The sequence below is a fragment of the Phalacrocorax aristotelis genome, chromosome 5, assembly GCF_949628215.1.
Source record: "Phalacrocorax aristotelis chromosome 5, bGulAri2.1, whole genome shotgun sequence".
NCBI classification, from domain to species: domain Eukaryota; kingdom Metazoa; phylum Chordata; class Aves; order Suliformes; family Phalacrocoracidae; genus Phalacrocorax; species Phalacrocorax aristotelis.
Window position 1 is genome coordinate 30,287,302 of NC_134280.1, and position 15,714 is coordinate 30,303,015.

Consider the following 15,714-nt stretch of genomic DNA (forward strand, 5'->3'; position numbering starts at 1 on the left):
CAAAACCATCAGGCTGTGCTTGTAGAAATGGGTTATTTACCAGCAGAGCAATGTAGAATACATCACCCCCAGCAGCTGCCTTTAAGCTAAAACTTGGGCACTCAGGGCCAAAGCTAGGGGTATTTCCAAGAATTTTTCCCTAACAATTTGCCCTCCTCCTCCCCATTTCACTCTGACAGCAGTTACTGGGTTTGGTTTTTCATTTCAGCTTTGACTTCCACTGGGCCTCATTCAACAGCTTTTTTCTCCATGTGCAACAGACGAAATCCCACTCCCATTCAAAAGGAAAAGGTCTCCAACCGGTGAATTACTGGGAAGCCCAAGCTCCTTCTCCCTCCTGCGTAGGGCAGATGTTGCCTCATGACAGCAATTGCTTCATGGCATGCAGGGTCCCAGCAGCACCTATCTACACCAGGTAAGTATCCCTTCATAATACATTTGCCTGTCCGGTACTTTAATGAGTGCTGATAATATCAGTCATCCTTATTTTTCTAGTGCTTAAAGCAACAGAAAATTTTTGAGTATACAAGGCCCACAAACTGTGAAGTATGTGACAAAAGGGCTTAACAGACAAGAAAAAAGTCACTATTGTTTGGAGCGTAAACAGGTATTTACAGCATGTCTAAGCCCCTCCTGGTCAGCAATTCATTTTAGTTCTTCCTTCTGTGTGACAGTCTGTCACGTGAAAACACAAAATGCTCTTCAAAGCTTATGTGACCTTTACAGGTTTAGCTCAAAGCAGTTTTGCTGGCATCTGGCACACGAGGGAATTGCCATAAGATGAAATAACAACAATAACCAAGCTTCTGCAGGGCTGTCATCTGTCGATCCCAAGGCAGGGAAAGCAGCACAGAGGAGGGAGGCTGAAAGGCCATACCTGAGCTTGTACTGCAGTGCCTTGGCAAAGTCACACCTTTGCTAAGTCATGGTGGGGATGGAGATAGGGGCAAAGGAGGCAGGCTGGTGGGAAGGGCGTTTAGTGGGAACACAGTTCATCATTTATCTTTGGCTAAAGAGTGGGTGCCCCCAGGAGCCACTGGGACTCCGTGAGCCAGGGTGTCTTTGCAATGAGAAGATGCTGTGTGAAGAATTTGGTCTAAATTCACGGTTAATTCAGAACAAAGTAACGAAAAATAGAAATGGTTAAGCAGGGGTCAAGCAAAATGAGAAGAAATTCAGCTTAATGAAGAAGAGAAAGAAAAGTGAAGCTATAGATAGTGGCAAGAGAACAATGACTTTCAAGAGGCATTTTTCATGAACTGAAGGAAAAGCCTAGATTTTTCCCCAATCTGCATGGGAGTTGTTCAGATGGTGGGCTAGGCTGGGCATGCTGCAGTGTGCTCAGGGAGCCAGAAGATGCATTTTACTGGCTACACTTAGAAAACAGCACATTGTCAAAGCATTGAAAAGCTGCTTGTGCTCATCTGTTCCGGCACTCCTGACCTTGAGATATCCCCTCTGCTTCTGGGTAGATATTTGAGAATTCAGAAATGGGCTATTATTTAGCAAAGAATATAACCAAAAGTGTTTGAGGCTCAGAAATTAATTGCTACACCAGCCAGAGCAGGCAAATCCTGCTGTGGCAGCCTTAGAGCTGGGGAAGGTCCTCTGCTCCACACAAGGTGAGGCTGTGTCCCTGGCTCAGGACAGAGGATTTCCCCTTCCCGGCTGCTCCATCAGTGGAAGAAACATGATCCTGCTCTGGCAGGATGGTGCGGCAGTGGGGCTCCATATTTCAAACGGCAGGAGTTAGGCAAAGTGACCAATTTCCTTGGACTAATTGAGCATGCAATCTGCCTGCTTGTAAAGCCTGTATTTGGCCAGGAAGATTTATTACTTTTAGCAATGATGAATGTCCAAGACCAGTGAGGGCAGACCTGAGCTGCAGTTCATTAACTTTAAGTGGGATGATGTTGATAAACCATTTCTATTTTTGGTTACTTTGTTCTGAGTTAACCGTGAATTTAGACCTACTTCTGTAACAGAGTGCTCAGGGAGTCCAATGAATCTTGTTCTCTGTGGCAGATACTAAACCTGTAGGGTTTTGTCCTTACCCTGATGAGTAAGCAGTTTTAGCTGGTCCTGAGAGGCTACAAAATGATAGAAGACTGCTCTGTACAGGAGTTTGAAGTTAAGCCTCCATTCATCTCAGAAGCAGAGACCAAAATGGAGGCTGACATGCCTTTGCCATTGGGTTTCAGAATAACACCTCTTTATTATCTTCATCTTCTCAGAAAGTAACCATCAGTTCAGTTCTTTGTCTGTGCTGCCGAATGGCCACGACCATCACAGGGGTATAGTGGCATGCCCTTTCCTTCCCCTGCATCTGCTTTAAAATCAGTTGCTCTGTGCGTATAGGATGGAAAGTGCAATGCAATACTCCTTACAATGAAAAGTGCTGGACACTTTACTAACCACCTAATGTAACATCTGTCCCCCTCCACATTCATTATTTGCAAATACTCTCCTTTTCTCCCTTTCCTTGGGAGAATATCCATTAGTGAATGCAGCTGCGGAGCCCCAGAGAGTGACTTATTTTTTCCTCAGCAATACTTGTACTTAATGTCATACTTGTACAAAACAACCTCTCTCTGGCCCTGCGCTGCAAGATCACACTGGTCCTCCAGAGACTGTCAGCAATAGTTTATGCTGAAAGATTATTTTGTTATAAATCATTCCCAGAGGTGGCTATGGCCTGTAAAAAATACTTTTGCAATGCTCTCTTTACAGTGGTGTGTAGACTGAAGATGCATGTATATCTGTTTCCGCAATAAATATTATCTTGCATGCTAGCAGTGTAAGCAGCGTCGACTGCTCCGTCGACTGCTCCAGAGTGCAATGCATGTATTGTGACTCTGCCACACCTTACAGCCAAGTGCAAACCTTTCTTGATCACCCATTAGCCTCTTCCAACACTGGGCCATAGGCAATCAGACTGTAATGCAAGGAGTCCACTGCCCAGGGTAACCACCCTGGAAGCTGCAAAGCTAATGAATTTGCCTCTGAGGCATAATTGTAAGAAAAGTAATTAATCTTGCTGGGTTTCACTCATCATCAAGCAAACTTTTGCTGATGAAGAAAACTGCTGAGCATTTCAGTTCACTCCCCAATTCAGCCTCTCCCTGTTGGACTTTGTGGGTAATTGGCCCATCATTACTATCCCATTTTCTACAGATTCCCCAAGAGGAAACGCTGAAAGGAACTGTAGATGTTAGTGAGGGAAGGGGGTTTTGCAGCTCAGACTTTCACTCCCATTCCAGAAGAAGTTTTGGGTTTGCTTAGTGTCCCGATTTTGTTCAGATCTGGTGAGAGAAAAAAACAAAACAAAACAAACCAAAAAAACAACAGAAAACCTGTAAGGGAAGGACGAATGTGCAAAACAGCCATCAGGTTTCACAGCAGTTGTGTATGAGATCTTTACCCAGCCCTGCCACTGAACTGGTATGAGTCAGGGCTGAATCCAGCTCCCATCCACATATGGTCTGAGCCTCAGCCATGGGGCAAGAGAGAAAGATACCAAAGACACACCACATTGGGCATAATCTCAAATCACTTCAGGCATCTGGCCTATCCGAGGCATCTCTTTTAGTTTGAGATAAATTGCTCTCTTGAGTTGCCTGTTATATGGGGAGCCTACACGGGCTGGCAGAGAAGTATCCAGCGCTGCATGACACCCTTTGCAAACTTGTCAGGGAGCTGACAGACTTTCAGAGAAGTGCTGAGGAGCCAGCCAGAGAGCTGTGAGTGAGAGCAGGGCTGGCAAGGATCGGCAGGGTGCCAGAGTATCAGCCATGCCCTAAACGGGCAGCAGGATCAGAGCCATGCAAGGAGCTGCCTGACTACATGAGGGCAGTCCTGGGGACCGGCTGTAATTCAGTCCCACCAGTGGTAGTCTAATCACTCAGGTTGAGAGTGTTGCCCAGGTTTCTGACGGGAGATGTTCACGGAAATCTGGGTAGTGCATTTTTGTTGCCTTTGAGGACCAGAGTTTATTCCTTTAAAGGCTTATTGCTGTAATTCTTCAGGCTTGCTGCACGAGGGTGAGCAGTCCAGTCCTGGGGATCATGCCCAGGTGGAGAACGTATATGATTTTAGTCATTTGGGGGAGCAAAAGAAGCTGATGCAACACAAACATTAACTCAAAGGGGAAAGAGAAGGATGGAAAAACAGATAAAGAAATGCATGAGTCAAACAAGACACACTCGGATGGCTACATTTGTTCTGCTCATTGTAAATATTTTCTCACAGAAAGTACTTTGCTCCTCCTAAGAGGAGCACAAAGGCTGATCCCTTCTGCTTTGATCTCAGAATCACTCCTTGAAACCGGAGTTTTAGCAAACTTTAAAATTCACACAGCAAAATGTCTACATTTTAACTGAATTAAAACTTTTTTTTAATTACCTACTTTGATTTACATCTGTATATGGTAACAAAATGTATAGATAATACCTTATTAAACACACATTAAAATATTAAAACTCTATGCAATGGGGCTAGAGTTCAAATGTCCAAACACTATCAAAAAACAACCCTCTACCTCAGTGGAATGAAATGAGAAAGACGTGATAGTCAGACAAGCCTTTCACACCTCTACTGGTGATTTGGAGCGAGAAGCATTTCCATTCACTGTCAATGAATAGACCAAATTAGAAACACTGATTTTAGATTTCTCGCCTGTCTCAAAAGCTTTAAATGGTAGAAAAATTCTGCTCCCAATGGGAGTAGTAAAAGACTTATTTTAGTGGACCAAGATTTCATATCCTAGCAGACTCTAAAAACAGAAAATAATTTCAAAAAATTATGTCAGCTGTACACTGCAGACAGGATCAGGTACGAGCCAAAGGCACAGCACAGGTCCACAACAGCCAGTGGGAGAAGCAGGCATGGGAAGGTTAGCAGCCAAGGCTGCACTGTACTGCAACCTTGGGACTCCTGTCTGCAGGCAGGTCAGAGGGAAAAAGCACAACAGAAGCAGAAAATGAGCTGTGGTCCAAGCCATAGTATGTGATGTCAAAAAACAATGTTTTCTCTGTTTAACTTGAGGTGCCTTTTTTTTTAAATGTCAAAAGTGGGGTTTTTTCAGTTTATTTTAGAATAACTGTAATCAACAAAATCAAAGGCAAAGTACACCTGTAATCGCTCTTTGCACTCTCTTGTAATTCTTGATAGAATTAGATGAAGCTCAGCATAAATGAAATCAGTTCAACCTTCTTGAGATAACAAGACAAGAACAAAACTAATTTAAAACATGCACCGCTGTAGTCTGATGCAGTGCCTGCAGCAGCTAAGGCCTCACAGCGGTATCTCACAGGGTGGCTGTGCCAGGCCCGCTGCAAAAATGAACCGGATTTGAAGCTTCAAACCTTGTTATGTAGTGCCATCTTGAGGTTTTGTGAAACAAAAATTACTTTCTTCAAGGCTATGTGTAGCTTTTATGTGGTTGTATTTCAAGAAGTTCATTCTTCAGGGTGTATGATCTGGTGCATTCGATTGTGTTTGTGAACTGGAGAAGACTGAGCTGGACTCACCCAGCTGGAGCACCAGCCAGCTCATTCCCTGCTCAATGGTGGCATCAACTCACTGAAAAACCTTTCCTAGAAAAGGTTCACCCATCTAACATTTAAAAACACAGCCATGGACATCACATTGGCACTGCAGATGAGGCTGAGGGCCACAGCACGTGGCTACTCCTCTTTTCCGACAAGACACAAACCCATGTCTTGTCCCCTGCCCCGTCGTGACATCTCCCCCTCCTGAGAGGTGCTGAAGCGTGGGGCTGCATGGGTGCAAACTGCTGCCTCGGCCACGGCTGCTCTGAAAATTGTGGTTTTACAGCTTTGGTGTCTGGTGTCTACACCTCTGCCAAAACAGGTTTGTCCCTCCAGCGCTGGTGGAGGCCACTTCCTCAGGGCTGGGGGATTTCACAGGGATGTTTGTGTCACGCTGGAGCAGCAGTCATCCTGGTTTTGCCTGGTTTTGGGCTGCCGAGGGCTGGCCACAGGGCCAGCGAGGGTAGCAAGCAGGATGGCAGTTGCAGCCAGAGAGAAAACCAGACAGCAGATGAAGGTGTAGAGGAGCAGCCTGAAGGACGCCAGTGCTTCAGCACGTGGTGAGGGGACAGCGGGGACACCAGACAGCCAAGAGGCATCGAGAAGGGACAGCATGGCCTCACCACACCTGCCGGGTTGCGCCTGTGAAGAGAAGGCGTGGTTGGGTCTTCGGGTGAGAAATGGGGGTTCTGAAGAAGGGGGTCTGGGCGGCCACCCTTACAGTGGGGCACCCAGTGAGGGGATCCCCTAGGTGGGTGGGGGGCAGCCCTGGACGGCCGGGTAGAGGCAGGGCCCCCGGGGCGCCAGTGTGTGCGTGGGGACGTACTCGGTGAACTCGGGGGGCCCGGCGCCCTCAGCGGGGTCCCTCGGGGAGACGGGTCCACGCTCGGCCCCCCTCCTCCCGGGCGGCTCAGCCCTTTCCCCGAGCGCTGGCAGACCCCTGCCGCTTCGCCCCGCTCACTGTTGCCCTCGCGAACCGCCCCGGGCGGAAGCGCTGTTCGCGCCTTCCCGCGGCCGCTCGGCTCTTTCCGCCTCCCCTCCGGGGCGCTTCGTTCGTTTCCGCGGTCGCTCGGCTCTTTCCGCGGGGGCCGGCGGCGCGCTCGGCCGTTCCCGCCGCCTGCCGGGCGCTCGGCGTTTTCCGTGAGCGCTCGGCGTTTTCCGTGCGGGCCGCGGCGCGCTCGGCGCTTGCTCCCTGGCTGGCGCTCCTCAGTCGGCCGCTGCCTGCCTGTCGCCGGGCTGGGAGCGCCTGTGTGTGTGTGAGTGACGCGGCGGAGGTGTAGTTTGACGCGGTGTGTTACGTGGGGGAGAGAATAAAACTGCGGCGAGATCCTAGGCGCGAACGAAAGCAGTGACGGAGCAGCTTGGTAACCGGTAAGAGGAGGAAGGCGCCCAGCAAACAGGGGCGGGGGGGAGGGAAGGAAATGGAGCCCGGCGGGGACCAGGGGAGCCGCCGGGCGGCAGGACGCGGGGGCCCGGCCTTGCACCGCCCGCGGGAGGGGCGCCCGCTTTAAAGATGGAGCCGAGCCCTGCAACATCCCCGCCGCCGCCGCGCCGCGAACAAAGGATAATGGCGGATGGGAGCCGGCCCCGGCGGCGGCGGCGGCGGCGGCGGCCGCCACGGCCGGGCGGCGGCGGCGGCGGCGACTCTGGCGGCAGCCAGCGGCGGCGCTCACCGCGGCGGGGAAGGGGCACCGCGCCCCCCGGCCCCAGGAGGAGGCGGCGGAGGAGGAAGACGACGAGGGGGGAGCGGCGGCGGGAGGCTGCCGCGCAGCCACCCGCGCCCCCCTCCGCGGCGGGGCGCCCCCTCCCCGCGCCGCCCCTCCGCCTGCGCTTCAGTCCGCTTCCCCGCCGCCGGGCGCCCCGCTTCCTTCCCCCGGCGCTGCTGCCCGCCTCGCTCGGCGGCGGCCCCGGGCGCGGCCTCCCGGCCGGCGCGGCCACGCCGGGCTCCGGGGACGCGGGACCGGCCGGGGCGGGCGGGCAGCCCTCTCCTGCTGCGGGGCAGCCCTCCTGCGGGGCCGGCCCGGCGCCCGCCGCTCCGCGCCCGCCCGCAGAGTTTCACTTCCCCGGTGACCCGAGTGCGCTGTGTAAATAAATAAACTCTTGCCGTGATGGAAACGAGTACGTGGGGTGCTCCTAGGCTCTGTAACACGCTCCTAGGCTCTGTAACGAGAAGTTTTTAATAAAATCTGCACGGAAGCTCGGGCCAGCGCTTGGTCTGGTGGTTTGCTTTTATTTGCAGCGTGGGGCACGGCCGTCTCCAGGAGGCTGTGAAAGCGGGTAATGGTACTCGGTCACCCAACACCGCGCTCCGGGGAAATATCGGAGGGAAGAGCTTAAGCCCGGTGCGCAGATCACGTAACAGAGATACGGTTCCCTTTCGCTGCGTTATTTCTTTCCTGTTAGTATTTTTAACCCAAAGTGAACTTGAGCCTGGCCGTGGCTGGTAAGTCTGAGCGTGGGATTAGCTTTTGCCAGTTTTTCCACAGACCCTCGGGTGCTGCACGGCAAGCAGGATTTGACCTCTATCCCTGCTTTAATAGCAAGCGTCTGCTCGACTGTTCAAACAACTTATACCAGCCTTGCCTTGCTGTAGCTGTGGGGCTTTTTTTCCCATTTTGCTGCTTAGAAGACATTATTTTGACCTTATTTCTACTTTCAAAACTTGGATATCCACATTTTCGTGTCCAGCAATAAGTAAAAATGACGTGGCAGTCTTAAAAAAAAAAAACCACCTTATTTTAACCAAAGATTGTTGCACCTCTCAAATGTATGCAAGGATAAAAAATTTTTATAGGTCATATGACTTTTCTTCCCAAAAACACTTCTTAAAATCTTACTGTTTGCTTGTTTTCTTTTCCCCCTAAAATACTGAAATTAATCTGCTTAATAACACTTAACATGATTTTTTTTTTCTGGAGTTAGAAGCAAGTTTCCTATTTCCTAAATAAAGGACTAGAGACTTATTTAGGAATATTGGATATCTCTGTTCAGTCCCATTGTGACCACCAAACACTGTATTTTGAAATACAGGAATTTTGAGACTCTACTTGCTTCCTTTCCCTGTATTAGTGAATGTGGATTTTTACAGTAAAATATGAAGTCACTGAAATAAGTTTTTATTCAAGATGGGTATTCGTGATTCACATGTGTAGATAGGCCTGTCCTTCCTTGTATGTGAATTTCTGTTTCCTGTCACTTCCACTATTTATTTTGAAATGAAGGCTGAAGGTGCTCTACATCGCATCACTCTGAATAATACCAACATGAGGAGAGTGTTTCTAAAGTTGTAATTTATTGATAGACATCTGAGAACTTCAGTAAGCAATGTAGCTATTGATAGTGATTAAAGAGAGCATAGTAGTTGGTGTGTTTCATTCATTCTTGGTTTAATGGAATATGCACTTAATTTCAAATACAAAAATGTGAAGGTAAATTCTTGCGCTTTTTTTGTAGGTTTAGAAACGCAACATCTTATTCTATTTTGTAATAGAGTGGAATACTCTCAGATCCATATTTTCTAACACAGATCTCTGCAGTTCCTCGCCAGCTTTGTATCCTCACAGATCAGAGAGAAAAGGGAGCAGAGAGGTGCTTGTGTATTTGCTAAGCATCACTAACAGGTGACCTAAAATGACATATTTGCATGTAGGAAAGAGAAGTGTAATAATTTTTAATGCTTTAATTTCATTGACAGAAAATCACTGTTTAGATTAGTACTCAGCTTTGCCTCTGGATCGGCAATAAATGGCCTGCCTCTGATCTTTTTTTTTTTTTTTTTTCCCTCCCATACTTCTGGTGATAAGGGTGTCTGCAACGCTGGGTGGAAAAAAAAAAACAAACCCAAAGGTCTGAAAAGGGAGAGGGGTCTGTTGATACAGAAAATTTAGAAGCATCTCATTTAGGCTGTCAAGTCATCAGTCTGTTTCCTGGAAGCCTGCACTGGCGTAGCTATTGCTGGTACTGATGTCAAATATAAAATATTCTGTAGTAGCTGCTCTTATTCTGGAAAGTAACTGTTCTGCTGCATTAAGAAGTGAACAGCCTCTTGCTTAAGTGCAGCTACAGCTCTGTAGGTGCAGATTTTGGTAGTAGACAAGGCCCTGACTAGGAATTTCTGTTGACACCCTTGTGAAACAAATGGGATATTCACACTTCACCTCTATTTTCGGATCTCTGGAAGCAGGTGGAGATCATTCACTCACACCACACTTCTCAAAGCTTTTGTGCAGTGAGAAGTCCATGCTAGCTTTCTGCCTGTAATATAAGGTTAGTTTCAGGGGAATCTACAGAAACAATCCTACTGAATTTGGTTTGAGCTTTCTGGTGCCTTACCTGCGTACAGATAAAGTTTCATGACAAGGCAGTGATTTTTCTATGAATCAAAAATTCTATTGCCTCATCTGCAGTCTGTGTGGTCATATTTCATGGTGATTATGAAAACCTGAGCAATCTGTGGTTAACAATCTTTGTACATTGCCCAGCATGAAGGCATTGATGCCTATTTTATTCTTCAAGACTTTTATATCACTTGGTTGTAGCGCAATTAAAAAGGTGAGTGAGAACAAATATGACACTTCCCATTTTTCCATGTTTCTAAAACAGCCTTGTCAGCTGTGCAGGACTTGAAGATGTGCCAGGGTCAAGTTGTCTTTGAGGTAAAAAAGCATTTGAAAATGACAAGGATTTCCTCATTTCATGCTGCTGCTGGTTTTTTTTCTGGCAGTGCTGGATTTAGATTTATATATAAGTAAAACATATAAAACATATATGCATACAGATAAGTTTAAAGCAACACTGATGCTTGTTAGGTACTCTCAATGTTTTTCAGAAAACTGCATAGGTGCAGGGTTTCTTTTACAGCTTAAGATAATAAGCATACCTGGTTTTTGTCCTGAGAGTAGTGTGAGATTTGATGTTTGTCATTAATCAAGCCCATTAGGTGAAAGATGGAAAAACAGTTCCAAAGATAGGAGACTCCTGCCAGTTGCTCTTCTGGATTTCATTACTTTACAATTGATCTCTGAGACAAGACAACACTAGCTAGTGTAGACGAAGCTGCAGGAAGCCTTATAATGAACTATTTTGAAGCTACCTTCATGCAGGAAACTGGAAAAAAAAAAGTCTACCCTTGAGGTTTTCACACTTTTTGGAGGGGAGAGTTCAAGCGATGTGTAAAAATCGCTGACCCTCTAAGTGTTGTTCCAGTGATAGCTTGTTTGTTCAGTGAGGTTACCGGCAAAACCTTCTTCCCCACATTTGGAAGAATTGTAAAGCTGGGTTGTATTTTTATCTTCTGGCAGAAACTTTTTTCAGATAGCTTTCTAAATTTAGAAAAGAGCAGGTTCTTCAACAAATAAATTAAAAAAAAAAAGAAATGGTAGCCTGCAAAATCCAGGAATTTCTGAAGTTTACTTCCTGATGGACTGAAACTGTAGTTCCACATACTTTTTTTGGTGGTAATATTGGCTGAAGCAATCTCCATGTCTGGTGATTTGTTCATGTCTTCTCCATTGCACTGGCACAAATGTTTGGGCTATTGCATAGGCCTGACTGGGGAAGTGATCCAGCAAGGTGAGGGGTGGGGACCCTGATAATTTTTCACCTGGATCATTCCATCCGCTGGTTGCTGCCTGCACAGTAACCATATTGGCATAATCAGGGGAAGGGATGGGGCTGGAATGAGCAGGAAGATAAGGGCAGCTCAAACAGCAGTGCGGCTAAATGAGAAAATGCAGCCTACATAAAAATTTTTAAATTATTGCCATGTTTATAAATAAGCTGGATGGCATAGATCCTGTTGTTTTTGCGGCAGTGCTGGATGATTTAGCTAAGTTTAAGTTTTCACGTGTGCTAAATCTGAGCAAATGAACATGAGCAGCAGCTGTTCCCAAATTTTATTATCATGTATACATACTGTTTGTTGTGCTACTTATTTACTTGCCTTAAACACTTTTTGTGTGCTTTTTTTTTTAAACAATTATTTTGTTCACTTCCTCAGTCCTGTTCTCAAGTGCTTTGTTCTAACTTCTAACCTCCCACCGCTGTTCTCTGCAGCTCTTTCCTACAATTTTCTTAACCATCTCTCCAGCAGCTCTACAACCTCCTGTGACGTTTTGGCTCCAATATTGTACGCATTTTTCTGATAGATGCTACCCTAAATCTTCTCTCATTCTCTACTGCTATTCAAATATCAATTGGAATTTGCTTTCCCTTGCACCTTTCATAGAGTTTGAATATAAAATCTCTTCTAACCTAGCTTATCTTTTACACCCCATGGAATAATGGATGAGAAGCATTATTTTCTTGCCTTTTTCTGATGACATTTCCTCTGGCTCTGTGTAGCTGGCCCAGCCTCAATCTCTGCTGGTGCCCGTCCACTCCTCCAAGTGACGTGCAATATGAGCAGGGTTTGTGAATTTATTCCTTTGTGGATTGTAGAGATCTTTTTCTTGAAAAAAATCCTGGGGTGTTACTTTGGGAAACTCATCCAAATTTTTCTCTTTTGTGCTGATAGGAAAATTCTGGGAGATACCAGGGGAGGGAAGATGTACAAAAGAGCAGTGCGTGCTAATGTCACAGCATAATACCAGAAGTCTGTTGCCGTAGTTTCATCTGAGCTGATACAACTGTATGTGGCTCTCAAGAGACAGACATCTTACTCCTTCCTTCTCTCCTGTTCCTCCTGGTTGTGTGGTGTTCACCCATCCCTTACATTGGCTGTAGTGTTGACTGTATGTAAAATCTAATGAGCCATTTCAGATCACTAACCCAAGAGAAAACGGTGCTTTTTTGGCAGGTTAGTTTTCTTCTGCGTGAGTGAGCTGTATCAGTTGGTGATTGAGGTGCTGTTAGCACCAACCCTGGTGCAAATTCGCAGGGAGACTGTAAGGGAAGGAAGGAGGGGGACATAACTTTGTCCCTTCAGCAGCACAGAGCTGCGTCAGCAGACCCATCTCGGGGAACTGCCATACCTCGATGATTTGGAGTGAAAGAAGGAAGAGTCAGTCTCTGTCCATGGTGTCAGAGCTATGTCAGTTTGTCTTTGCAGTGAGGAAAGTTGAGAGAGAGTGTCTCAGTTGAAGAAAAAAAAAAGAGGAAAGTTTCCCTCTTTTGAAAGCCTGGTGACACCTATGTCATTGAACTAGCTACTCCTTGTCAGAGGTCTTCTCAAGAGGTTGGATCAGTGTAACTCATAGTTCTCTTTCTTTATGAGGAGCCCAGTCAGATGGGGAGAATTACATATAACATTTCTTGAACCAAGCCCAAGGTGAAAGATGGAGTTCCAGAAGGGGTCCAGGTCCAACACGTTGGTGTAAATCCTGTCAGTTGGCCCAAGGCACCTGGGTGATGAGCTCACTTTAGTTTCCCTGTTACTAGAAACTGATAGATGCCTTGGCCTGTCTTTCTGATTTTAAAATAATGTTTGTGGCTGGAACTGCTAGCAAGTTGTAGTGTAAGGTTAATGAGGAGTGTATAACCAGTGCACATTATCCTGGGCTGGGTAAAGGAAGAAGTTTGTTACCTGCTACAAACAACTGCTTTGTCAGCGATGCAGCTGTTTGAAAAATGCATTTCTCTGCCCAAGCCTCAAAAAGCTGATGTTGACTATATAAAAAATAATCATCCTGTTTCCAACCTCCCACTCTTAAGCAGAGTCATCAGTAAAACAATAATAATCAAATTACAGAATATAGGTGTTTTCTTCAGCATCTAAGTTGACTTCCCGCAGTCTTATGACACCTATACCCATGATTTGATCTCCTTTGCTTTCATTGGCAGGCCTGGCTGCAGCAGAGTAGGCTCTGCTCCACCTTCCCTGTTCCTGCTCCTGCACCAGTAGCACTGGTACGGCTGTCTGTGAGGCAGTGACGTGAACTGGATTGGAGAAATGGTCCAGGATAAAAATAAGTTGCATTTTCTGGTCTGGCTGTAGTGCAAATTGGTTGCCTAGTCCCATGTCCTGTGCAGGCTCACAGACAGCTGTAAAGGTGTAAATAAGAATCCAGAGGAAAGCAGGGACTGAGCTGGCAGTGCTGGCAACAGAAATGCTTGTAAGACTGTAGCTGCAGAAAGCAAAATGGAGAGTTTGTTTTCCTTTGCAACACACTGATGCAAAACACAAATTCTCATTCTTTTTCTGGCCCTTTCTGATTCATCAATGGCTCCTGTTTTTTACTTAGGGTTATTGTTCTGTCCTCCAGCATTACCAGCAAGTCACATCTCTGTTGCCCACAGGTAATGCAGGCCTTAAACTCCAGTTAAGTATTTGAGAACCAGGATAAATGATTCTCCATTCTGGAGTTTATGCTTTTGCAGGGTAGATCTGCCTGGCAGGCATATGAATGGTCATTCTCATTTAAGAAGCTGTCCTGCACCATCCAGGCAAATATAAAAATACATGAAAAATAAAGCAGAATCGACTTGGTTGATAGCATTAGCCAACATTATTTTACTACAAAATTTGGTCACTGTTTCATTTCGTTTGGTTTTGAGGGAGGGGGTGGGTCATAGATTTAATTTTGGTGTGTTAAGCAAGACAATATGTCTGCTATTGCTTCAAGACTAGTGCTAATTGACCAGGCAACGATGATTTCAATATAACTAGCAAAGCCACAGCAATTTTAGGATGTAAAATATTTCCAAGTCTGAGCTGTGGCTTAGGCCCCAAATCTTCTGGTTTTAATGTTGCAATATATTTTGTGAATGTGATGCATTCAGAGTTGGACAAGGGCAAGGTTTGTAAGGAAGTGCTGTTTTTCTTGTGCATACGTAGGCATACTCTACTGTAGCACTCCAACTGCAGAAAGAATGCAAAAGTTTTCACTTAGGAGCATTGAAGCAGGAAATAGTCTATACTGCCTGTTAAGAAAGAAATAAAGCTATTAAATCAAAACAGAAGGTATGTTGCTTGTACAGCTACAGGTTATTTTGAATTTGTTTCAGACATTTGACTTTATACCTGGTAATTGTCAGCTTTGTATAAATAATTCAGTCTATCTTACTTTCAGAAGACCAGTTCTAACGGTAATCTATTAATAAAACAGTGAAAGCATTGGTCTGAAACATCCATTTTGTTGTGTTTTGTTTTCTTTCTGAACTCATTAGAAGTGTTGTGGGTTTTTTAAACAAGACTTTCCAATATCTACTGAGTTATATAACTTCAGGCTCTTATACCATGGGTTGAAATCCAGAAATACCACATACGTTCCAAGCATCAAATGGAATGAGCAGTGTTTATTTAAATAGTTTATGCCTTAAAGCTTGCAACATAAATATATGAAGTAGGATTTTTATTGAATTAATCCTTTAGCCCCTGACATTCAGAAGTGGGTTAGAAACACTAGCAATGGAGCTGTCCCTTCTCACCAACAGACAAAATCTCAGCACAGACACAAATTCTACCTAAAATTCTCTCGTCAAGTTTAACTATGCTGCTGTTATTTAGGTAATACCTAAAACTCCATGCTTGCCCTGAATTTCTTAACTGATTTGATAGTTCTTTGAAAGAGAAGAATGATGTGAAAGCAAGTGTGATCTGTATCACTTTGGGATTCTAACATCTGACCCTTTTCAATCTGCAGTATTTTGCTGAGATGACCTACAATATTCAAACCTCAGGCATTTTTTAAAAATTTTTACCTAAAGAAACCAAATGGATGATGAAATTCAGGTATCCAATTTAACATTTTAGACCAAAGAAAGAACTTTTAATACTGACAGTTGACCTCCCTCATTATAGGATGGGAAAGGAAACATTTGCTTTATTCATGGGAAAGTCCCCTGAATTTCTGGGACTTTCCAGAAGATTAGGTTTCAGAATATAAACTTACATTCATATTAAATTAGAGTGTCATATTTAATCAGTGTAACGTCTAAGAACATTTAGTTCAGTCTTAAAATATGCTATTCTGATAAATGTGATGTGTCTGATAATATTTTCACACTAAAATTAAGAGAAGCCCTGGCAACAAATTGCTTTGGAATAAAAAGATTTCAGGTAATAATAAACATGTTTTTATGGTTATCTGTCTTTATCACAATCCTGCATATGCCTCCCTTAAATCATACCTGCTATGTAATTTGAATTATTATAGTTAAGGAAACACCTTTATGGAGGTGATTCCTTTCTCTGTTACAGGTGTAAGATTTCTATATATTGTATTCT

At 45.2% G+C, this 15,714-nt stretch overlaps 1 protein-coding gene across 3 annotated transcripts in view; it reads left to right on the forward strand.

Moving 5' to 3' along the window:
- The first annotated feature begins 6,613 nt into the window (after window positions 1-6,613).
- CREB1 (cAMP responsive element binding protein 1) overlaps window positions 6,614-15,714 on the forward strand; it is a 42,341-nt gene continuing 33,240 nt past the window's right edge. Inside the window, exon 1 of one of the 3 annotated variants that reach the window (XM_075093745.1) lies at window positions 6,614-6,920. The gene's annotated coding sequence lies outside the window, so the exon portion shown is untranslated. The remainder of the gene's footprint in view (window positions 6,921-15,714) is intronic. The other 2 variants (XM_075093746.1, XM_075093744.1) reach the window with 2 other exon arrangements.